General features: G+C 40.4%; 1 protein-coding gene across 1 annotated transcript in view; it reads left to right on the plus strand.

Moving 5' to 3' along the window:
• The first annotated feature begins 619 nt into the window (after nt 1-619).
• The window catches only part of CLASP1 (cytoplasmic linker associated protein 1), a 279,688-nt gene continuing 256,791 nt past the window's right edge, over nt 620-23,516 (plus strand). The window contains exon 1 of the mRNA XM_080798123.1: nt 620-705. The gene's annotated coding sequence lies outside the window, so the exon portion shown is untranslated. The remainder of the gene's footprint in view (nt 706-23,516) is intronic.

The following is a 23,516-nucleotide window of genomic DNA, read 5'->3' on the forward strand; positions in this document are numbered from 1 at the left end:
TTCCGGCTCAAGTGTCGGCGCCTAATTGAGAAAGGAGGAGAGAACGGATGCAAGCCCCGGTACGGAAAGTCGCAGGGCACAATTTCCTTCATCCTAGTCTCCCGATGGTGGGGGCGGGACGCGCGTAACCCAGAAGTAAAAGTCCGTTTCCCTCAGATATTAGACCTCGACCACAGGAAGTCCCGGCCGGACGACTTTTATCCAGGCTTTTCTTACTGCCCCTCAGCTCTATTCACTGCACTCCCTGCATCGTGGTGCTCTGTCGCCGCGGCCCCTTACATCCGATCCTCGTGGCCTGGCCTGAGTTTTGCCGCAACTTCCCAGAGACCCCCGACAGCACCTGGGCCACCCTTCCCTTAAAGAACTTTTACCCTACGGGTCCCCATCCGGGTCAATTAACGTTCTTGGAAGGGGGAAAATCTCCTGGGATTTGCAGCTCCCCCAACCCAAGCACAGCCAGGCCGGCGCCTGCGCGGGGCGTTACCATAGAGAGCAGCCGCCTCTCTGGTCTCTGTTTGCACTCTCTATGGTCGAGCCTGGTCTGTGGCGGTAAAAGGGAGACCGCACTGCGCAGGCGCTCTCTGCTTCTATCTTTTTTTTTTTTTTTTTTTTTAATCCCCGCACCAAGCGCTTAACCTCATTGGGGTGGAGGAGAAGGCGGCGGCTCTCCGGTCTGCTGCGGCAACAGTAGCGAATAATACGACTGTAAGTACCCGATTAGGGCGAGGAGATTCAGACCCAGCCCTCCGAGGCCTTTGCCCCCTCGCCTGCCGTGGCGGACGCTGAGTCTGGGTGGGGGCGATGTCCAGCGCTGTCATCGGCTCTTGGGTGCACTTTGGGGGGAGGGGGCGGCCCTTAGGTGGGAGCGGGGCGGGGAGCGGAGTGGGATGGTTGTTTATCCTATCCGTAGGTCCCTGATCCCAGGCTGCTTTGCAGAGGGTGGAGGGGGCGGCTGTGGGGTCAGCTCGGCTTTGTGTGCCCCTCTCTCTTTTCCTCTCCCAGACCCCACCCGGGGCCCCCTTCCTGACCCGAGTCTTCCCGGCCGGGTGGGAGAAGCCAGTGAACAGCCCAGTCGCGTTTGAAAAGAGCCCGGGATTGCGAGGGGAGGGGGCGAGGGAGAGAAACCCACAACAACTAGTCATCGGCGAGTGATGGGTGTGGAGAAAGATCCAGAGGGAAGGGGTGCCGGGGAGGCGGGCGGCCGGGGCTCCCAGCCGGGCCAGACAAAAGCTAAGCGAGCGGCGCCTAACCGAGCTGGGGGCCGGGCGGGTTGCAGAGGGTCCCTTGGTCCCTGAGGCCCGCAGAGAGCTGCTTTCCGAAGCCGGGAAAGCGGACAAGTGCTGAGTTACGCCTTGTGCAACCTCCTCAACTTGCCTTTGTTGTTCTTTGGTATTGGCAGAGCCGCTCTGACGAAGATGAGTGTGTGATCTTGCACGTTAGCCTGGTTGGGTACAATGGAGCTAATCGAATTTTGCTTTCCATTTTCCGAGCCGCTCGGATGAGTATGGGGTTTTCCAGAGTCTAACTTATTACATAATGTTATATATAAAATAGTTGTGTTTATTTCTCAGATTAAAAAAAAAAAACTAGGTAAAGTCCTTTGAAGCATGTTTTGTTGCATACGGATGAATTTTTTTTGTTTTAGTGTTCGTTCACTCAATACTGACCGTAGAACCTGTGAGTTCTTTAATCATGATACTTTAATTTGTAGATGTGGCAGTGAGAGCTTTGGATTCTGTAGTCCTTTGGGAGGCAGTGATGCAGAAGAGTCAGAAGGGAGAAATAGTTTCATGCTGCCATGTGCCTTGCACCCTATTCTGGTGCCACGGTATAAATTCTAGCTTTAGAGATTGTTGCTTTTATTACTATTATTATTTGTGACATTTACTGAGCTCTGGGTGTGAGGGATCCTGGACAGTGGGCTCCTTTTGCTCATAAAGGGAGTGGGAGAATAGTAACATTGATGCAGAGACCTTATAGATAAAAACAGAACCACAATGTCCCAGAGTTAGTGAATATTATTTATCTTCTCCATTTGCTAAGAAAGATTTAAATTTTTGTGAGCTGTTTGCTTATTCATTTTGGTAAAATTGTGTAACTGCACCATTCTTACCAATTGTTACTCAGATCTGTTTCTGTAATTCATGGTTTGTAAGCTAACATGGAGCAGCACTATTTCTGATTTTTAAAGTTTTGATTTTTTTTTTTAACGAGTTTTCAGCCCTAGCTTTATATTCTGCCAGCTAAAGTTTTTTTTTTTTTTTTAAATATTTTATTTATTTATTTGACAGAGAAAGATCACAAGTAGGCAGAGAGGCAGGCAGAGAGAGAGAGAAGCAGACTCCCCGCTAAGCAAAGAGCCGGATGCGGGGCTCGATCCCAGAACCTGAGATCATGACCCGAGCCGAAGGCAGCGGCCCAACCCACTGAGCCACCCAGGCGCCCCCTGCCAGCTAAAGTTAACCAATGTTAGAAATCCTTTGAAGTGACCGTTGGTGGTGGGGGTGTCAAATATTGTATCTCCGTGTTACAATCTAAGCTGAGTGGTAAATACAGGAAAGGCCTTTGCTAACCTTACACCTTAAATTGGTGTTGGAACTGAAAATCCAGATCTCCTGGTATGTCAGGATTTGGGCCAGAGACTCAACTTATATCTAAAAGAGGTAAGCATTTTTTTGTACTAAAAGAAGGAAAAAACTGAAGGTTGGTGTTTATGCTTCAGTAACCACTGCGATAGAATCTCTTAAGTGTAGTTTGGATGATGGGAACTTACTTTTTATAGAGCAAGATTTCAGATCCTTAAAATAGTTTGATAGGGACACTGAGAAATGATTGGCCAAAGAACATTAAGTTTATTGTTCATATGCGTTATGTTTTGTTCATTGGTTTTGGGTTTAGATTTTTTTTTTGCTTCAGTAGTTAATTCTATTTTCTTGGGTGGCTCAGTCTCACAATTTATAAGTTAAGTGAGAGATAGTTTCTTGGATCTGAGACTTAAATTTGTTTCTGAGAGTCAATTTCTTAACAATCTTCTATTTATAAAATTGTTCTTAGATTATTCTATTTTTAATTTAGTACTATTGATAAATGGTATAAGCACTTAAGGGATTATAATATTAGGCTAAGAGCCGAGTTAAAACTGCCAGTTTTGAAAACTGCAAGCAAAACAGAATCATTGAAAAGGTTTCTTTAAAAATAAGAGAAGAATTTATTAGTCTTAAAAAAAAAAAGAAAAAGAACTAAGTACAGGACAAGTCATTGATGATAGAGTTTTTGGTATGTAAAATGTAATTTGAGAAAGTAAACAAACCTTTCTTTACCCAGTGCTAGCAGGACAATGTCCATAATGCGTGAGTGTGTTTGCCTGAATGACCTCCAAAGGCCTTCTTTTTTTTAAAAGCCTGGAGTTTAGTGGTTATTTCTGCTGGGTCTTCATCACTCCAGGGCTTGCCTACCTCCTTTATGCTCAGACCGGTACTGCCATACTGCAGGCTTTTCTTCTCCAGATTGTTACGGCAGCCCCAGTCCATCTCCCCCCATGGATCCCTAAAGATGTGGCTCACATGTGCTCGAATGACGGACTTTCTTTCAGAATGCCTGTGTTGACTTCCCTCTTGTTTCCTGCCTGGAAATCTCATTCCTTGCTGATTCCTTTTGTATCCATTACCTTCCTCCCTGGGAGACTGATGCCTGTGCTTGTATTCTTTACATCCTCGAGGGCACTGGGAGTTTGTATGACACTGTGATATCCTCTGTACTTACTACCGGGACTTGTGTAACTAGTCACTTTAAATGTATGAAATGTGAAAGAATGAACAAATGTATCATAACTTAGAAGACTTTGAGTTTGGAAGAACTCTTAGAGGCTCCATAGACCAACCACTCTCCTACCTTTTGTCTACTCTGTTCTGATCATCAACCTCACATTGCAGATGTGCTTCTCTGTTACTGGACAGGTCTTGGTTGCTAGAAAGTAGTTTAGAGTGTACCAAAATCTGCCACTCCCCTGTTGGGTGTTCTTGGTTATACCCCCTGAAGCAACATGAATTAAGTCTATTTCTTCTCCACATAATAGCCTTTCATTTCCTAGGACAGTCATCAAGCTGTCTGTAGATTTATTGATGAATTAATTTATTAAACTCTTTCTTTAGTTAGCTACCAGGTATCATGAGGGTACAGCTGAAAAGACTACATGGTCCAGGGCTCACAGTCTAATAGAGGAACAGAATATTACAAAGTGATGCCAGTTATGCTGGAAGTATGTAAACAGCCCTAGATCCTTTGTCCCCTCGTGGTTTTTATAAATTTTTTTTTAAGATTTTATTTTATTTTTTTAGAGAGTAAGCGGCTCCTAAGCTCAGACTTGCAGGGGAGAGAGGCAGAAGGAGAGGGAGAGAGAGACTCTCAAGCCAGTTCGGTGCTGAGTGCAAAGTCTGTGGGGCTCGATCTCACAAACCTGAGATCAAGACCTAAGCTGAAACCAAGAGTCGGATGCTTAACTGACTGCGCCACCTAGTCTCCCCAAGATTTTAATTTTTTTTTAAAGATTTTATTTATTTATTTGACAGAGAGAGAGATCACAAGTAGGCAGAGAGGCAGGCAGAGAGAGAGGAGGAAGCAGGCTCCCCGCTGAGCAGAGAGCCCGATGTGGGGCTCGATCCCAGGACCCTGGGATCATGACCTGAGCTGAAGGCAGAGACTTTAACCCACTGAGCCACCCAGGCGCCCCCGAGATTTTAATTTTTTAAAGTAATCCCTATACCCAACATGGGGCTCAAATTTACAACCCCTAGTTGAAGAGTCCCATGCTCTACAGACCGAGCCAGCCAGGTGTCCCCTCCCCTCATGGGGAAATCAGATTTTATCATGCTGCTTTCTTTAGGCAAATGCAGTGTCTGAAATGAAACAGAATTTGCAGTGACCTGACCAGAGTATACAGCTGTTGTCTTAGGTTAAGAAACTGTATCAAGGGTTTTCAAACTTTGTTGTACATTCTGGCTCTGCCACTTACTAGCCCTGTGACTTTGGACCATGGGCCTGTTAAATAATCTCTTTGTATTTTAATAATTTCATCTGTAAAACAAGGGCGAGGGGAGGGCAGTGTTAACAGTACTATAGGGTTGTAAGGATTAAGTGAGATAATATATGTCAAGTGCTCAGAGTAGTGACTGGCATATAGTAAGGGGATATACATGGTATTCCTCTAGGTCTTTGTAGTATGAGTTAGTATTAGAAAATTAGAATATAAGAATATTATTGTATTAGAGAATTAATAAGAGAATTAATGATAACATAGCATAAGAAGCAATAATCAAGTCATAGAATCACTTGAATTTGTTAAAATACAAATGGTCTGAACTTATTTATTCCTATCCACTCAGAGATTTTGGTCAATTAAGTCTGTGAGACCTGGACAGCCACAGTTAACATCCCCCAGGTGGTTCTTAAAAAAAAACCCTCAAAACCCAAAATTAATACTCTGTGTTAATTTTGTTAGTGATTGCATTTGCTTTTAAAAATTAAAAAATTTACCAAGTAATATATGAATAGATTCTCCTGAAAGACTGAAACAATGCAGGGGAGCCTGGGTGGCTCAGAAGATTAAGCATCTGCCTTCAGCTCAGGTCATGATCCTAGGGGCCTGGGCTGGAGCCCCACATCAGGCTCCCTGTTCAGTGGGGAGCCTGCTTCTCCCTCTCCCTCTGCTATTCTCCCCAGCTTGTGCTCTCTGGCTCTCTTTATCTCTCAATCAAATAAATAAAATCTTAAAAGAAAAAAACAAGATTGAAACAAAGCAGATAAAGGGAAGGGTTTGGCCCCAGATCTCAGGCCCCCTGGGAGGCATATCCACTTACCAGTTTGAAATGTATCCTTCTAAACAACTGTTCCTCTTTTTGGTAGCTACACATATGTGAGTATCTTCTTAATAATAAATAATAGCCAGGGGTGCCTGGGTGGCTCAGTGGGTTAAAGCCTCTGCCTTCAGCTGGGGTCATCATCCCAGGGTCTTGGGATCGAGCCCTGCATCGGGCTTTCTGCTCAGCAGGGAGCCTGCTTCCCTTCCTCTCTCTCTGCCTGCTTCTCTGCCTACTTGTGATCTCTGTCTTTCAAATAAACAAATAAAATCTTAAAAAAAAAATAATAGCCAGATTTAAGGGAAAAAACACCCAATTTTCAAAGCACTTTTACATTCATAATCATCTTTGCTCCTCTCTTAAAAATCCTTTGAGGTAGATGGGGAAGATAACGTCATGATACCAATTTACAAATGAGAAACTAAGATCTGCAGGTTGACACTCAGTCTGAGATAGCGCTAGGAGAGCCAGGCCTTTAATTTCTCAAATATTCTTTTCCTGTCAACTGGCTCTTAGTTATGTAATTTTGTTGGATTATTGAAGTTATGGTTCATGAAATCTTCTGATCTTTTTGCCATGTGAATAGCTGCCAAACCAGATTTCCTCCTATCTTTTAGTGTGTTTCTACTTGCTTTTAAAAATATGTAAATTCAAATGTAATATTACATGTATCTGAGAAGATTGAAAAAAATCCAAAACTGTCCATGGGACTGTCTGTTACCATGGCACATTTGGGTGAGTTTATGTTTGTTCAGGATAGCTGAATCCACTTTCCACCTGTCTCTATAAGTGTTTTCCAGTTACCTTTCCAAGCAGAATCAGTTAAATTTATTTATAGTCTTATTATAATAACATAATAGAAACTTAGAGACCAGAGGGGGAAAAGTCACATTAAACCCTCCTAACACAAGCTATTATTTCTTTCTTTCTTTTTTTTTTTAAGATTTTATTTATTTATTTGTCGGACAGAGATCACAAGTAGGCAGAGAGGCAGGCAGAGAGAAGGAAGCAGGCTCCCTGCGGAGCAGAGAGCCCGATGCGGGGCTCGATTCCAGGACCCTGGGATGATGACCCCAGCTGAAGGCAGAGGCTTTAACCCACTGAGCCACCCAGACGCCCTGACAAGCTATTATTTCTTAATGTATCACCTTTGAAGCTACCCATATATTTGTACTTCGCAGTAATTAATATAGGGTCTTTTTAAAAAAAGATTTTATTTATTTATTTGACAGATCACACGTAGGCAGGTGGGGGGGGGTGGGTGGGGAAGCAAGCTCCCTCCTGATCAGAGAGCCCAATGAGGGGCTTGATCCCAGGACCCTGAGATCTGAGACCTGAGCCAAAGGCAGAGGCTCAACCCACTGAACCACCCAGGTGCCCATAATATTAGGTCTTGCATGTTTTGTGACTACTTCCCATGTAATGACATATTACTCATCATTTAAGTTTTTTAATAGCTTTGTCATATTTGAGATGATATGACAGATTTGGGAAACTGAGGTCCTTGACATAAGCATCTTTTTTTTTTTTTTAAAGTTTATTTATTTATTTAAGTAATCTCTACACCTGATGGGGGCTCGAACTCATGACCACAAGATTAAGTCTCATGTTCTTCCAACTGAGCCACCAGGTGCCACTTTTTTTTTTTTTAATTACATAGACTACAACAGTGACTATCTTTTTGCATAGAGTTGGTTTCTTTTGTGTTGTTTCTTTAGGGTACATTCAAAGAAGTGAGTATTGGGTGACCTTTGATACACATTGCCTGATTGCTGAACAAGAAGTTGTATCAGTTAATAATTTTCCTAGCCCCCTAAGAATATCAATTCCACAAAAATTTTACCAACTTCTCTTTTTTTTTTTAAATATTTTATTTATTTATTTGACAGACAGAGATCACAAGTAGGCAGAGAGGCAGGCAGAGAGAGAGGGAAGCAGGCTCCCCGCCGAGCAGAGAGCCCAACGCGGGGCTCATCCCAGGACCCCGGGACCTTGACCTGAGCCGAAAGCAGAGGCTTTAACCCACTGAGCCACCCAGGCGCCCCAAAAAATTTTACCAACTTCTGATAATATATTTTAAGTGTATTTTTTGTTACTGTGAGAGATGTGGAATGGCACATTATTTTTATTTTTCATTTATTTTAAAAAAGAATAAGCAGTGCACCTGGGTGGCTCAGTCGTTAAGCATCTGCCCTTGGCTCGGGTCATGAACCCAGGGTCCTGGGATTGAGCCCCACATTGAGCTCCCTGCTCAGCGGGAGGCCTGCTTCTCTCTCTCCCACTCCCCCTGCTTGTGTTCCCTCTCTCACTGTGTCTCTCTCTGTCAAAAAAAAAAAAAAAAAAAAGAAAGAAAGAAAGAAAGAAAGAATAAGCGGTAATGAACTTCTGTATGAACTGACTGTATGCAATTTGTATTGGGCATTACACACAGGTGATCTTACCTCCTTGGTTTTCACTCTTGCCCTGCATTGGTAAAGCTGTTGTATTTCCAGGTAGATGTGGAGGAAAATGCAGCCTTTGCTTTGTGGGACAGAATAGTCTATTTGTCAGCATCTGAATGTAATCTTATCACATTTGCATCTTCTACATTCCAAGAGTTTTTTTGTGCTCAAGGGCCCTGCTTGAAATAATTCAGTAATCAGAATGTCTGGTCGTGGGGGTGAGGGATCTGCTTTTTAAACAGATTTCCCAAGTGATTCTGAAGCCACAGAGTTTGAGAGCTGCCTCGGGACTACCTTCTAGCTCATTTTCTGCTTAGTTTCTTCCCAGAATGTGTCTTTCCTGTGGGTAGAGGCCGACTCAGGAAGGGTTGCTCAGACATGCTAACAGAGGCCTCTTGTATAGAGGGAATGAATTGTGTAGTGGTGCCCTTCCTGATACAGAGTAGTCTGGTTCATTCTAGGAACAATAAGCCAGTCTTTCTAAGAGTAGTTGAACTACATAAAAACAGCTCCTTCTCTGAAGTTTTCTCGTGCTGGTGGCTGTGTTTTATTTCAGTTCTGAGAAGTCATAGAGCTCTCCAGACACAAACCATGTCCTGCTCAGCCTTTGGTTGGCCCAAGGTGGTAGGTAGACCCAGTGTCACGATGGCAACGGTCACCATGGATCGAACAACCAACTTTTTATAGGTATGCTTTTGCCAACTCTTAGAGCAACAGGCAGATGCGATTTTCATTTTAGAATGAGAGGAAGCTGAGGTTTTGAAAAGTTGAATAGTTTGTCCACAGTCATATAGCTTGCAGAGTTTGGCTTTCAGATTCTTCAGCTTCCTTTCCATTTGTTTCAGTTTTTCCAGCACAGGTTATTCCTTGTTCGTGAAAGGTCAGTGGGCTGTCTTGGGAGAAAGTCTGTTCCCAGCATCTGGTGGCATCTAGAAATACCTCCTTACAGGTCAGGAGGGATGTAGGGCAGCAAGCTTCCCACTAGGGTTTCAATGAAGGTTAGATCGTCCCTGATTTGAAATCTACCCTTGGACAGTCCAGGTTACTGAAGACATGATATAAATCTTTTTTTTCTTTTTAATTTTTTTATTGTGAGATATATATATATACACACACACACACATGTATATATATGTGTGCGTGTGTGTGTATATTACATATTACATAGATAAAACATATTACATAGATAGAACATAAAATAGGCTATTTTAACCGTTTTTTAAGAATATCAGTCAGGGCATTACTTAAATTCACACTGTTGTACAACCATCATCAGAGTCAGCTTCCAAATCTTTTCCATCACTCCAGACAGAAGCCCTGTAACCATTAAGCCATAAATCCCCTTCCTCCCTCTCCCTCAGTCCCTGGTAATTTATAATCTACTTTCAGTTGCTACAAATTTGCCTATTCTAGATATTTCACTAAATGGAATCATATAATATCTGTCCTTCTGTGATTTATTCACTTAGCATAATGTGTTCAAGATTCATTCATGTTGTAGGAGGTATCAAAATGTTACTCTTTTTAAATTGGTGAATAATATTTCATTGTATGTATATACTACATTTTGTTTATCCTCTTATCTGTTGATAGAGCTTGGGTGGTTTCCACTTTTTGACTGTTGTGAATAATGCTGCAGTGTATATTGGTTTACAAATTTCTGTTTGAGTCTCTGTTCTCAATTCTTTGGGGTGTATACCTAGGACTAGAATTACTGGGTCATGTGGTAATTGTTTAGCTTTTTGAGGACTCATTGAACTTTCCCAGGGTGGCTGTACCATTTGCAGTCCCAGTGGCAGTGTACAACGGTTTCAGTTTCTCCATATCTTTGCAAACACTTGCTGTTTTCCGTTATTTTATTTTATTTTTAAAGATTTTATTTATTATTTGATAGGCAGAGATCACAAGTAGGCAGAGAGGCAGGCGGGGGTGGGGGGGAAGCAGGCTCCCTGCTTAGCAGAGAGCCAGATGTGGGGCTCGATTCCAGGACCCTATCATGACCTGGGCCGAAGGCAGAGGCTTAACCCACTAAGCCACCCAGGTGCCCCCGGTTATTTTATTTTTAAAGTTATGACCATTCTAATAGTTGTGAAACAGTATCTCACTGTGGTTTTGATTTGTTTTTCTGTGATGACTAAGGTGTTACTTTTTTTGGGTAAATATCTATTCAAGTCCTTTGCTTATTATTAGATTGCATTGCTTGTCTTTTTGTTGTTGAGTTAGTTTTAGGGGTTCTTATATGTTCTGGATATTAAACTCTTACCAGATATGTGATGTGTAGGTATTTTCTCCCATTCATTCTGTGGATTGTCTTCACATTTTCTTGACCATGTTCTTTGATGCACAACAGTTTTTAATTTTGATGAAGTCCAGTTAATCTGTTTGTTTCTTTTGCTGCTTATGCTTTTGGTGTTATAGCTAAGAATCCATTACCAATCCAAGGTCATGAAGATTTACTCCTATGTTTTATTCTTATGTTTTATGGTTTTAGCTCTTACATTTAGGTTGTTGATTCATTTGAATTAAATTTTTTTACATGGTGTGAGGTAGGGAATCCAACTTCATTGTTTGCATGTAGATATCCAGTTGTTCCAGCACCATTTGTTGAAGACTGATATAAAATTTAATTACATTTATATTTTGGTTTAGGTATTTTTCACTGCCTTACCCTCCTTCATCCTTAACCCCCCTGCCCCCCTGCCCGGTTTTCTTTCTTTGAAACAGGATATGTGGATATTTTGTATTGTGTTACAGTTTTGCTGCTTGACATATGAGAGACACTTAATAAATGTGAGTTCCCTTTCTTCCTTTTAATTTTGTATAATTACTTTTAAGTGGTATCTGCTTTCTTTCTTTCTTTCTTTGACAGAGGGAAAGAGAGATCACAAGTAGGCAGAGAGGCAGGCAGAGAGAGAGGGGGAAGCAGGCTCCCTGCTGAGGAGAGAGCCCGATGCGGGACTCGATCCCAGGACCCTGAGATCGTGACCTGAGCCGAAGGCAGAGGCTTAACCCACTCAGCCACCCAGACGCCCAAGTGGTATCTGTTTTCAAAATAGATTTTGATGACCTTCAGGGTCGGATATATATTATATTTCTTTGTTTCCCCATTTCCAACCCTCTCTTGTCTCCCTGCATCCCCATCACTCTAGTGCCCAGTGTAGTACCATGCAAGTGATGGCTTTACCTTTTATTGATTGAATTATAAAGCTGAGTATAGATGTTTGCGGTTATGTTTGGATAATTGCAGAAGATTCTTAAAAGATCAATAATCAATATATTGTAGGGGTGCCTGGGTGGCTCAGTGGGTTAGGCCTCTGCCTTCGGCTCAGGTCATGATCTCAGGATCCTGGGATAGAGCCCCGCATCGGGTTCTCTGCTCAGCAGGGAGCCTGCTTCCCCCTGCCTTTCTGCCTACTTGTTATCTCTCTCTCTCTCTGTCAGATGAATGAATAGAATCTTAAAAAAACAAAAAAATCAGTATATTGTAAAGTTCAGGGTTTTAAATGCAATGTAACTGAAGTTTACCCAAATATCTTATGTCACACACACAAAATTCCAAAGGCATTTGAAAGACAGATGATGTATCAATCCTCACATTTGGGAAAATAACTTAAAAGGACATGCATTTAAAATATCCACGTATCCTGTTTCAAGGGAAGAAAACAGGGAGTGCAGGTGGTAAGGATGAAGGAGGGTAGGCAAGGTTTGTTTCATGGATAAATGGAAAATTTTTAGCTTGTTAAATTTAAGATTACAGTAAGCTTTATATTAGGTATTATACTCATTTTAGGGGTAATTTTTATATATTTAGTTTTATAGATTTAGCTTTTATATTTAGATTGTTGATCCAGTTTGATTTGCATTTTTGACAAATGCTGTTAGTTTAAAAAGTTATTTGAAGTTTGTGGAATAGTGTATATTACTTTTCTAACAAAAATATTAACTATCATTTAAAATTACTTTTGCCTAGAAATTCCAAAAGTTACCTAGTGAAGAGGTATCTGAACTTTCTCTCTGGTTCTGTATTATTAGATTCCTTCCCATCACACTCTTTAGTGTTCAGTGGGGTCTACTGTTATTTGTGTGAGTGCTCAGACCTCCCTCAGGAGTCCATTTTGTAATGTACCATCCAGATGTCATTGAAGGGGAGACCCGGTTTGAAGATTGGCCTTTGATATTTTGTTTTCCACTGGGTTTTGACTCTAAAATAGGTATTTCGTAGTGTGTTGTTATATAAAAACTTTCATCATATAAGATACTGGTTATTCTTCCACTGTTTATTTTAGCAGTTCCTTGTTATTAATAGTGAAACCAAAAAAAGGAATTATTTTATTCTTTTATTTTTTAGTTCCAGGCAACATAACATCAGAGAGGTCAGAGCAAATCCAGTAATCGACATGCTTTCAGGAAAACTGTCAGCCAATGAAGAGATTCAACAGCTTGAACTCCCTTAATCGGAATAACGGTTTATTCCAGGGAGAGAAGGAAGAAACGATGCAGCTTGTTTTCTTTCACTACCTCTGGCCGTATTTACAGAGAAGTTGGCCTGGTATGAATGTGAATCTGTAGCCATATATCTGTGTACACAAAGATGGACCCAACTTCTCTGTAAATAAGACCAGAGGTGGTATATAGATGTATCTGTACATACAAAATTTGATTCAGGAAGTGTTTTTGTCATTTAATATACCACGCTTCAGACATGGGATCCCAATGCTGGGGGGCGGGAAGGTGGTTCTTTAAAAAAAGAAATACTCTGGGTGCCTGGGTGGCTCAGTCGTTAAGCGGCTGCCTTTGGCTCAGGTCGTGATCCCAGAGTCCTGCTCCACGGGGAGTCTGCTTCTCCCTCTCCCTCTCCTGCTGCTTGTGTTCTCTCTCTCGCTGTCTCTCTCTCTGTCAAATAAATAAAATAAAATCTTAAAAAAAAAGAAAAAGACTCTCAGTGTCGTGTTGCCCTCTGTGCAAGCTGATTTGGGCTCATGGGTATGGATTTTAGCCTGATTCTGATTGTGTTTGCCTATTGGTAGAGAATGGCATGCCAAGGAGATTTCCTAGGGCCTGTGACTGCATTTTTGAAGTGAACATGATGGGAAAAGCTTTCCATTCTTTCATGCCTTTTAGAACTTGGAGGAGGTTTCTGAAATTGCCAAAGAACATTTGTTTGAACAAAATAATAATATTTAGCCTAATTGTATAGTAATGATTTTACAGAATCCTGAAAGGATGACAGCTGGGGAAGATAAAGAACATCTTATAATTATGTGATTTGTAGACCTCCTTTGGGGTGGGGTAGGGTGAATGAATGGAGGGGATGCAGGAACAATATAGGTAGGTGTTCATGAGAGATGAACCTAAAAACCAGAGCCTTCGTGAAAACTGCTGCCATTTAATTAAGAGAGTTATTCTAGGGTATATCCTGGGTAATTAGTAAAGAATGCAGAAACTGTATGCCTCGATCAGAATCTTCACTCAAACACATTTAACTGTTCTGCCACAGGACAGAGAGAGAGGCTCTCAGCCCTGTTCCAAAGAGCTCTACCACTTAAGAGGGAAGTCAGACAAGCAAGGAGATGGTTATGATTCCTGAGTTAAGTGTGCTCCTGTGGGAAGACTGGAGAGGGAAGGGCCCCTACTTTGGGGATAGGAAAAGAGAGATGTCTTAACCCTGTTTTGACCTGAAGTGTGTAAGGCCCTGAACCAGGTACGCATGCCTGGTTGGGTACTCTGCGGCCTGTTTGTTGCTTTCCATTTATGGGAGAGCTGTGTTTGCTGGGGACCTAGGTTGTGACCATGGGGTGAAGAGCCTGCCTCTTGGCCATATTAATACCATGGTCTAATGTTGCGAAGTGTCCACAGACAAGGGCCCAGAAAGCCCCCTTGCTGAGAGAAGGCTGTCTGAAACTAGCATCTTTCAGAGAACCCTAGGTCTTGATAGAACCAGGACTATTTTCAAATCTTTACTTGAATCACCAGCTGATCAGTGATTAGTTTTGGAATTTTGGGGTAGGGATTAGACATTGTGCTTTTGGGAAACTGCTATTGATATTGCTTCTGGAGAGTGATGGCATTATTAAAAATATGTTTTTATTGTAATTACAAGCTTATTGCGTTCATTATTCGTTGTAAAACTTTTTTAATGTCTAGAGGATGGTCTATGTCCCTTTTTTTCTTTTTTAATGACTTTATTTATTTATTTATTTGTTTTAAGATTTTATTTATTTATTTGACAGATCACAAGTAGGCAGAGAGGCAGGCAGAGAGAGAGAGAGGAGGAAGTGTGCTCCCTGCGAAGCAGAGAGCCCGATGCGGGACTTGATCCCAGGACCCTGAGACCATGACCTGAGCCGAAGGCAGAGGCTTAACCCACTGAGCCACCCAGGCGCCCACGATTTTATTTTTAAGTAATCTCTATACCCAGCATGGGACTTGAGCTCACAACCCTGAGATCAAGGATCACACTCTTAGCAACTGAGCCAGCCAAGTCACTCCAGTATACCCTTTTAATTATGAGTGAGTGTAAATCTGTTATAGCTGAGTATGAAGATTCTTTTCATTTTTTTAAAATTACCTAGAAAGGAGAAATAGAACTGCTAGTTAAATGCATTAATTTTTTTAATAAAATATTTATTTTTTGAACAGGCATTACATATACATGATTTGAAATTTAAGTTTTCCTCCTCTCCTGTCTGCCATCCACCCAGTTCCCTTTCCTGGAAACACCAGTGTTATTAATTATATATGTGAAGAAAAGGCATATATGGATATCTATCTATCTCCCTTTCCTCCTTTTTTGAGGACTACTGCAGACTACCCTGTATTTTCCTCCCTCCCTCCCTTCCTCCCTCCCTCCTTTTTTTCTTTCTCTTGCAAATCATTCTATGTGAGTATGTTAAAGACTTACTTATGGGGCACCTGGGTAGCTCAACCGGGTAAGCATCTCCTTTGGGCCAAGGTCTTGATCCCAGTGTCATGTGATTGAGTCCTGCATGAGTCTTCGTGCTCAGTGGGGAGTCTGCTTCTTCCTTTCCCTCTGCCCTGCCCCCCCCAATGCTCTTTCTCTCTCACTCAGTCACTCTCTCAAGTAAATAAATAAAATCTTTTTTTTTTTTTTTAGATTTTATTTGTTTGTTTGACACAGAGAGAGAGTACAAGGAGGGGGTGTGGTGGGGAAAGGGAGAAGCAGGTTCCCGCTGGGCAGAGAGCCCGACGATGTGGGGTTTGATCCCAGGACCTTGGGATCATGACCTCAACCAACTGAGCCACCCAGCTACCCCATAAAAAAATCTTTAAAAAAAAATAGACTTCCTCATTGTTGTGGGTTTTCTTCTTTTTTTTGAGTAGGCTCCATGCCCAGTGTGGAGCCCAATGTGGGGCTCAAACTCAAGACGCTGAGATCAAGAGTCAGATGCTCAAGTGACTAAGCCACACAGGCACCCCTCCTTACTGTTTCTTTTTTTTTTTAAATGAAGGGTGTAGCTGGGCATATCATAATTTACCTAGCCCTTTATTGAGGAGCATTTAGTTTTTCTAGTCTTTTGCTTTTATAAATAATGCTAGAAAGAATAATCCTATAATAATTTATTTTGCACATACATGAATAAAGTCCTAAAAGTTGACATTTTGGGTTGGAAGTTATGTATCTTGAAAATTTTGAGGGATACTGCCAAATCATCCATCTTAGTGGTTTTTTTTTTTTTTTTTAAAGATTTTATTTATTTGAGAGAGAGTGAGCAGGGGGAGGAGCAGAGGGAGAGGGATAAGCAGACTATGCTGAGTGTGGGACCCGGTGTGAGGCTTGATCCCAGGACACTAAGATCATGACCTGAGCTAAAATCAAGAGTCAGAGGCTTAACTGGGCCACTCCGGCACCCCCATCTTAGAGGTTTTAACAAAACGCAGCCTGTAAAATGAGAATCCTGTAGTTAATACATTAAAAATATAATTTGGGGACGCCTGGATGGCTCAGTGGATTAAGCCTTTGACTTCGGCTCAGGTCATGATTTCAGGGAGCCTTTTTCCCCCTGCCCCCCTGCCTGCCTCTCTGCCTATTTGTGATCTCTCTCTGGCAGATAAATAAATAAAATATATTTTTTTAAAGATTTTATTTATTTATTTGAAAGAGAGAGGGATCACAAGAAGGCAGAGAGGCAGGCAGAGAGAGAGAGGGAAGCAGGCTCCCTGCTGAGCAGAGAGCCTGATGCGGGGCTTGATCCTAGGACCCTGGGATCATGACCTGAGCCAAAGGCAGAGGCTCAACCGACGGAGCCACCCAGGCGCCCAAATAAATAAAATCTTTTAAAAAAACCACAAAAAAAACTATATGGGGTTCCTGGGTGGCTCAGTAGGTTGGGTCTCTGCCTCCAGCTCAGGTCATGATCTCAGGGTCCTGGGATCGAGCCCTGCACTGGGCTCTCTGCTCGGCGGGGAGCCTGCTTCCCCCATCTCTCTGCCTGCCTCTCTGCCTACTTGTGATCGCTCTCTCTGTCAAATAAACAAATAAAATCTTTGAAAAAAAAATAAGCTATAAAAATATAATTTTGTAGAAGTGTATGACTGTTCTGTTATATGTCATTTTTCAGTTAAAATGAGGCTATGCTTCAGTGATAAAAAACCAGTCAAACACTTGCCTTCTCATTACTTGTTTGTTTTTCTTTCTCATTACTTTGACTTTGCAAAGATTTCATGGCTGGTTATGAGGTTCGGAAATAAGCTTTGCTTCCTTATATGTTACCAGGGCTGCCTTCTAGAGAGGAGTACCAGAGATGGACAATTTGCTGAATAACTGGCTCTTTTTATAGTTTTCAATTTTTCTAAAGCTCTGTGCAGGGCTGAACTCATGACCCCGAGATCAAGAGTCACATGCTCTACCCACTGAGTCAGCCAGGCCACCCCGTAGTTTTTAATTCTTGTAGTAACTGATGATGCCCATGGTTTCATGATTACAATTAAATTTGACTTTACAAACAACTTTCTGGTATTTATTGCATATAATATGGTTTAACTAGAAAGAATATTATACTTTCTAATGTTTTGAAATTTATATTTTCTTTGACTAGATAATATGTATATGGTCAAAAAACTTAAAAGGTACACAAGGCTAGAGAGTGAAAAGTCAGTCTTCCACCACTTTTTCTTTGTATTCTTCCACATCCGTTCCCAGAGGCAGCTACTGTTTCTGATTTCTTAGGTGGTTTTGTAGATAGTTTATACATATATAAACCTTTGTATGTATGTATAGTTTGCAGCATTGTTTTGTTAGTATCAGTTTTTTTTTTAAGTACACTGTTATTTTTAACATGTATTTTAAAAAAAATTATGTAAGTAGTACATTTTCATTTTAGAGAATACAGTGTTAATGTCTTGGTATGCTGTTTCCATCCATACTTTTTCTGTGCATGCAGGTATAAGTGACTATTTTGTATTTTGTATTTTATAAACGAACATGATGTCATAAACATGCTATTTTCTAGCTTGCTTTAAATTTTTTTTCTTTTTTAAAGTAAACTCTACCCAACATGGGACTTGAAGTTATGACCCTGAGATCAAGAGTTGCATGCTCTATTGACCGAGCCAGCCAGGTGCCCCTTTTTTACTAAGTTGACCATAAATATTTTTCCAGGCCGTCAAGAACATATTTTTACTGTAGAGTGACTGCATGGTATTTTGTTGTTTGAATGTATGGAAATTTCTTTCCCATTTCTTTGTTCTTGTACATTTAGGGCTATTTTCATTTAAAAAGTTTTCCTTGGGGCACCTGGCTGGCTCAGTTGGGGGAGCATGCAATCTTGATCTTGGTGTTGTGAGTTCGGACCCACGTTGGGTGTAGAGATTAATAAAGATAAAATCTTAAAAAAAATAATTTTTTTTATGAGTGGCCATAATAGACAACTTTATGTGTAGAGTTCAGCGTGTTTGACAAATTATTTCCTTACATGAACTCTTAGATTTGTACTTGTGGGATCAAAATATATGTTTAAAGATTACTGATAGATGTTTCCAAATTGCCCTAGGTAGTTATGAATTTTATTCTTATCTGCGTATTAAAACATGTTTGATTATATCCAGTTAGATTCTCAACTGATCTTTTTGTTTAAATGGAGGAGTAGAGTGAGGGTTACATCTTGATGTTTTTTTTTTTTTTTTTTTTTTATAAGATTTTATTTAATTTGACAGACAGAAATCACAGGTAGGCAGAGAGGCAGGCAGAGAGAGAGGAAGGGAAGCAGGATTGCTGCTGAGCAGAGAGCCCTATGTGGGGCTCGATCCCAGGACCCCGGGATCATGACCTGAGCTGAAGGCAGAGGCTTTAACCCACTGAGCCACCCAGGCGCCCCACATCTTGATGTTTTAAAGAAATTTGTGTTAGTGATGGGTAGGAATAGTCATGTTGGAAAAATACAGAGACAGTAACAACTCATTTGGAAACTGAACATGTGTGGGTACAATTCAGTATATACTAACATAGTTAAGGCACAGATCTCTTTTTGTGTTTTTCTTGTGGAATTTTTTTCCTGAATCCATAAAATATGAATATAAGTATGTCATTTTAGTAATATCAGTGTTCTGTTATAATTGATCTGAGAAATAGAATTTTCCCTAGCTTTATATGTAAGCTTAGTAAAGTGGAGACTTAACGTCTGTATGTTTGAAATATGGTTTCAGTGGGGCGGGTAGGAAGCCGTATGGAAAACTTTTCAGCAGTCTTTGTCATTGCTTGGCTGATGTTCCAAATTATCTTTCTCTTCCACTTCACTTTATTGCATTAGAAAGATTTGAGGCCAAACTTAATACCATCTGATTTGCCAATGAATAAATGAATCTCTAAAGCCCTCTAATCAGTTCTCTATCCTCAGCGAGCACAGGACTCCTTATCATTGAAGGCTCTGTGACTATGTGGGATTTCCCAGTTGGTCAGAGTCTGTGTCTTCAGTATGAATCTTTCTGGAGCCAGAAATGGAAGCAACAGAAATGATTGGGAGGGGGGGAATAAGCAAAGCATGTGTTTTCATGCCAGTGCACAAGTAAGACAGAGTTTTGCCCAGGGGTGCCCTTATATTTGTTTCACTGGTGCAGTCTTTCCTTTTCCCCTATTTATTAGGGAGTCATCAGAAAAGTAGATAGTCTTACAAGAAAACACTTCGATATACTGTTAGATCACTTACTCGTCTTTCTTTCCCCAGTGAACCTGGAGCTTGTTGAAGGCAGTGCCCGGGAGATTGGCTGGCACAGTAGGTAGTGAACTTAGGAACTGAGTACCAAGAGCCTGTGCACATCATGTGTATCTTTTCATTTTTTTCCTTCTTTACATTTTGGAATAGTTATAGATTCACAGAAGTTGGAAAAATAGTACAGAGTTTCTGTTTATCCTTTATCTAGTGTCCCCCAGTGGTTATGCATTCCCCTTTTTTCTTTGTCTCGTTTTCATTTTTATGATCATGTTTTCAGCTTGCCATCAGCATCTGTGAGAAACACTAAACCCTCTGAACTAAAGGTTGCTCATTACTCTCCTAGAGTTACTTCTGGGAATGCATATGGTTCTTCCTCTTCATTTATTCTTTTTTTTTTTTTTTTTAAGATTTTATTTATTTATTTGACAGAGAGATAGCGAGCACAAGTAGGCAGAGTGGCAGGCAGAGGGAGAGGGAGAAGCAGGGTCCCCACGGAGCAGAGAGCCGGATGCAGGGCTTGATTCCAGGGCCCTGGGATCATGACCTGAGCCGAAGGCACACATTTAACGGACTGAGCCCCCCAGGCGCCCGTCTTCATTTGTTCTTTTTTTTTTTTTTCTTCATTTGTTCTTGATGAAGCACTTGCTTAGTATGTGGTGCTGTGCCAGGTTCTAGTTGCATCTCTTTTTTTTTTTTTTTTTAAGATTTTATTTATTTATTTGACAGAGATCACAAGTAGGCAGAGAGGCAGGCAGAGAGAGAGGGGGAAGCAGGCTCCCTGCTGAGCAGAGAGCCCGATGCGGGGCTCGATCTCAGGACTCTGGGATCATGACCTGAGCCGAAGGCAGAGGCTTTAACCCACTGAGCCACCCAGGTGCCCCTCTAGTTGCATCTCTTGATTCAGTCTCTTATTTTGGTAACATTAAGTATGGTGGATATATCCTTCCTTTGTGGATTGTCTTCTAAATTATCTATTTATGTCGAAAGTACTCAGAGACCCAAGTGTGTTGGTGAGAAGCAGTAGCTGTGACTTGGGGGTAACAGCCGTGGATTTGAAGTTACACACTCGGGTTCAAATCCTGATTCTCTTTCATACTTGCTGGTTGATGCTGGAAGTTACTTTGCTTCTGAATCTGTGAACTTTTCTGTGAAAGAGTATGAGAGTAACAGTCATAGAGAGAGGTTTTGTGGGTGGATAAAGAAAAGTAGTGTTTGTATAATTACTTAGTGAATTGGAAAGTGCTGTTTCAAATGTGAAGTTGCCTTACTTATTCTAAATTGCTGAAATGAGAGCTGAATTTTAAATTACTGCTGTGTTACTTCTTTATAGCTTGACTTTGTGCAGTAACAGGAAAAACTCTCCCTGCTGCTTCTGTACCCCCGGCCTTTTTACACCTTCTGTCTTCACACTGACTAACCAGTACTTAATAGGGTTTTCTTTTTTCAACTGGGTGTAACCGGCTCCCTTGAGAAATTTGGGATGGCCATGTCAGCTGTCATGCTATCAAATGACATATCAAATGGTTGCCTCTCTTCTTATTCACCTAAGCCTGGGGATTTCATGTTTCAGAAACCTCTTAAAAAAATCTCTCATGCAAGTATCTTTTTGGCTTACCTTTTTCACAGGTTTTGCTCTTAGAAACCAACTCTTAATATGGTACCAGAACTGAGATTTTTATTTTTAAAGGGGAGACCTGATTTTTAAATATGTAAATATGGGATATGTAAGTAGTCTAAAAAGTAGGGGATACCATGAAAAATTTAAGATTTAGATAATGGAGAATTTTTTTCTTAAACGTGGTCTAGGTACAGACAGATTCTTAAATTATTAAGGGACAGACATATGTAGAATAATGCACCTAGTAGCAGTAAAATATACATTATTCTCAAGTGCATGTGGAACATTTTCCAGGAGAGATCATATGTTAGGCCATAAAACAAGACTCAATAAATTTAGAAGGATAAAAACCATACAAAGTATGTTCTCTTTCTGATCACAATAGAATGAAGTTAGATATCAGTAATAGAGAGAAATTGGGGAATTCACAAATATGTGGAAATTAAACAATACACTCCTAAATCATCAGTGAGTAAAAGAGGAGATTACAGAGAGAATTATAAAATGTCCTTAGATGGTTGAAATGAAAACACACCATCCCATGGTGGCAATGGTTGCACAACAGTGAAGGTACTTAATACCAATGTGTTGTACATTTAAAATGGCAAAAATGGTAAATCTTATGTACGACTTACCACAATAAAAAAAAACTCATTCATTGTTCAATAATGTTTATTGAACACTTAATACTTCATGTCAAAAATAAAACAACATACCATAACTTAAGGAGTGCAGTAAAGCAGTGCTGAGAAGGAAATTTATATTTTTAAATACTTTAATTAAAGAAGGATCTTAAGTCAATACCCTAAATGTCCATCTTAAGAAACTAGTAAGAGAACATAGTAAACCAAAAGCAAGTAGAAGAAAAAAAAAGAAAGACTAGATTAGGAATAAATGATAAGAAAAATAGCAGTGAAAATCAACAGACCAAAAATTGAAAAGGTACTGACCAAGAGAAACAGAGACAAGACTCAGATTAATAAAATCAGAAATCTAAGAGAGGACATCACTACTGTCCTTACAGAAATAAAAAAGATGATAAGGGATACTAGGAAGAATTATATGCTGACAAATTAAATAACTTAGATGAAATTATGCATTTCTAGAAAGGCTCTACTGTGATTGGCTCAAGAAAAAAAATAGACAATCTGAATATATCAATAATAAGTGAAGAGATTGAGTTAACAATCAAAAAACATCCCACAAAAAAGAGCCCAGGCTTAGATGACTTCACATTTGGTGATTCTACCGTATCAGTCAAATGCAAGTTCTTCAGAGACTTTTTCAAAATAACAGAGGAGGATGGAATGCTTTGAGCATGTTGTTACTGTGTTATAAAAGCCATATGAAGATATCACAAGAAAATTATAGACCAGTGTCTTTCTTTTATGAATATAAATGTAAAAAATCAACAAAATGCTAGCAAACTGAATCCAGCACTATAGCAGAAGGATTATATGCTATGACCAGGTAGGATTTATATCAGGAATACAAGGTTGGTCTAATATCTGAAAAATCAACGTAATACACCATATTAACAGAATAAAGGATGAAAGGCACATTATCATCTCAAAAGGTGAAGGAAAAGCATTTGACGAAATCCAGCATCTTTTTTTTTTAATTAACAGATAATGTATTCTTTGTTTCAGGGGTACAGGTCTGTGATTCATCAGTCTTAACACAGTTCACAGCACTCCCCGTAGCACATCCCACCCAATCCCACCCCTCTCCCCATTCCAGCAGCCTTCAGTTTGTTTGCTGAGATTAAGAGCCTGTTACGGTTTGTCTCCCTCTCTGGTTTCATCTTGTTTCATTTTTCCCCCCTTCTCCTGTGATCCTCTGTCTTATTTGTCACATTCCTCATGTCAGTGAGATCATATGATAATTATCTTTTTCTGATTGACTTGTTTTGTTTAGTGTAATATCCTCTTCCATCCACGTCACTGCAAATAGCAAGATTTCATGTTTTTGATGGCTGCATGATATTCCATTATATATATATATATATACACCACATCTTCTTTATCCATTCTTCTTCCAACACCTTTTTGATAAAAACTCTCAACAAACTAGAAATACAGGGGAATTTAATGTGAAAAATGCCAAATACCCACAGCTGATATCATAGTTAATGATAAAACATTGAATGCATTCTCCCCAAGATCAGGAACAACAGAAGGATGTCCTTTTATGCCCCTTCTATTCAACATTGCACTGGAGGTTCTAACCAGAACAAGAAAAAGAAATAAAATGCATCCAGATTGGAAAAGAAGTACAACCATATTTGCAGATGACATGATCTTGTATACAGAACATCCTATTAGAACTGATAAAGGAGTTGAGCAGGTTTGAAGGATGTAAAATCAATAAACAAAAATCAGTTATATTTCTATGTACTTGCAATGAATAGTTCAAAAATGAAACTATGAAAACA

This window comes from Martes martes (genome assembly GCF_963455335.1).
Source record: "Martes martes genome assembly, chromosome: 3".
In the NCBI taxonomy this organism is placed as follows: domain Eukaryota; kingdom Metazoa; phylum Chordata; class Mammalia; order Carnivora; family Mustelidae; genus Martes; species Martes martes.